Here is a 2565-nt window from a genome sequence, read left to right as displayed (position 1 = left end):
AAAGAAGGGGGGGGAGAAAGAGCTACGCGGCAATCCTGTGAGTGCGCATGCGCCGATTTGGCGCGCTGTCCTGGGGAGGGGGAGTCAGAGCCGCGACAGGCTTTGGAGCGCTGGCCAGCGGTCCGAGAGTGGAGGTCCCCGGACCCTTCCAGCCAGTGTGGGGTCTGGAGCGCCTTCTCCCCCGACTGGGCCTTTCTCCCTCGTGCCTCAGAGAGCTGAAGGGCCGAGGGGAGACTGGGCAGTGGGCGAGAGCTGAGGGGCTTCTCTTTGAAACTCTGTGTCATGCCCTAGGAGTTCAGTCTCCGTCTAGGGACCCAAGACTCCGGGGTCCGAGCCGAGGCCTGATTTCCTCGGGGAACCCTTACTGTGCCTCTCCTGCCTGGAGTGGGGGCAGGGGCCGCCAGTCCGCGAGGAAGATACGGGGAAAAGCTGAGGTTTGATTTGGAGACTTTGTAAAACCGAGACCGGGATTGGGGCCTTTGGAGAAGGGGGGCGGGGTGGGGGAGGGGCTGCGAGGGCCCGCCCCCACCTCGCTCCTGGGCTCGGAGTAAACAGGGACACCCGCGGGGACACGCCGGAGCATGTCGGTCCGCCCAGGGCTTGGGGATGGAGCCCACCTTAATACCCGCCCCACCCTGCTCGCCTGGCACCGGGCACGGGAGGGGCGAGCCCTGGTTTGGAGGGAGGTGAGTCACCAGCGGGTGGGGTTGAGGAAGGGCCACCCCTCTTCACCCCAAGAGGTCTGGGCTCATTTATGTTTTGTTTGGTGTTGTTTGTTTTTTTTTTATACCTTCTGACTGATTTCCCAACAAGTCGGGGTTTTAGATTCCGAGCAACAGGGATTTGGAATTAGACGCGGGACCGTGGACCTCTGCTTCCAGGCCTGCGGTTCTGAGGTGTCGGCTGAATGCCGGACCTTTGTCCCGGCCCCGAGCCGAGCCCGCATGGGAATGCTACTTTGAGTCCTGAAGGCGCCGGGCGGTTCCCAGAGCCCGGTGAATGTGGTTCTGGCCACTGCCCTCTTCTGGGCGGTGTTTTAAGGTTGGACCTTGGGTGTCTGATTTTCTGGTGTCTGGAAGTCAGAGTTCAGGGAGGCAGCAGGCAATGTCAGCTGCCAGACAGAAATTGATGTTAGAGATGAGAGAGGATTGCACCACCCTTCTCGCTTTTTAAAGTCTACTTGAGGAATGGGAAGGGCCCCAAGTCCTCACACCAGTCTGTCCCTGGCGGAAAGCAGAGCAGCATGGAGGACTTGTCCCACTGACGGCCGTGAAAGCGAGAAGAATCCAGAAGGAACTGGACATTTTCCCCAAACCAGAGCTTCCTCTGGGCTCACTTTGCTCAGGGCCAAGGCCACCTGTTTTTAGTCTCCTGGGCTACGAACTTAAAACATTTTGCCAATTCCTCATCAGGGCTTTCTCTTCTATATCCAATCTTGCAAGCCTATGCTCAAGGCCTGTCATTTTGTCCTTTGAAATATAGCTCAAGGGCGCCTGGGTGGCTCAGTCGGTTAAGCGGCTGCCTTCGGCTCAGGTCATGATCCCAGGGTCCTGGGATCGAGCCCCGCATCGGGCTCCCTGCTCAGTGGGGAGCCTGCTTCTCCCTCTCCCTCTGCCTGCCTCTCTGCCTACTTGTTCTATCTCTCTGTCAAATAAATAAATAAAATCTTTAAAAAAAAAAAAAGAAATATAGCTCAAATTTCCTCCATTTCCACTGCCAGAGATTTTCTCTGGGCAGGGTTGGGGTCGTATTCATCTTTTTATCCAGCCCTCATGGGCTAACACCATGATAGACACATTGCAAGGACTCACTAACTGTTTTTAAATTCTCTTTTTTTTTAAAGATTTTATTTATTTATTTGACAGAGAGAGAGATAATGAGAGCAGGAACACAAGCAGGGGGAGTGGGAGAGGGAGAAGCAGGTTTCCTGCCGAGCAGGAAGCCCGATGTGGGGCTTGATCCCAGGACCCTGGGATCATGACCTGAGCCGAAGGCAGACGCCTAACCATCTGAGCCACCCAGGTGCCCCTCTTTTTTTTTTTTTTTAAAGATTTTATTTATTTATTTGACAGAGAGAGAGAGAGTGATCACAGTAGGCAGACAGGCCGGCAGAGGGAGAGGAAGAAGCAGGCCCCACTGAGCAGGGAGCCCGATGCGGACCTTGATCCCAGGACCCTGGGATCATGACCTGAGCCGAAGGCAGACACTTAACTGACTGAGCCACCCAGGCGCCCCTCACCAACTGTTTTTAATGAATGTCTACTAGGTTCCTTCCTTTCCCAGGACCCCCCTCCTAATATTGTGGTCCAAGTGAAACAGACTTCGGACAGCTCTGAAAGGAAAAAGCTATCTGGAGCGACCATGTGTGTGGCCCCAGAGAGCTGTGAGGGGCATCTCATTCCTTTTTCTCTGGTATCTAATCTTTCATAAGATAATCTTCCTCAAACTGCTTTCTCTGCTTCTTGTCCTGGGTGGTGAAACTCTGCTGGGTATCTATAGACGACTGAATCAAATGTGAACTCTTTACCTGTTAGACATGGTAATACTTAGTTAAAAAACTCCTCA

Source organism: Leptonychotes weddellii, chromosome 5 (genome assembly GCF_054177405.1).
Source record: "Leptonychotes weddellii isolate Sample4059 chromosome 5, ASM5417740v2, whole genome shotgun sequence".
NCBI lineage: Eukaryota > Metazoa > Chordata > Mammalia > Carnivora > Phocidae > Leptonychotes > Leptonychotes weddellii.
Note: the sequence above shows the minus strand (reverse complement) of the source record.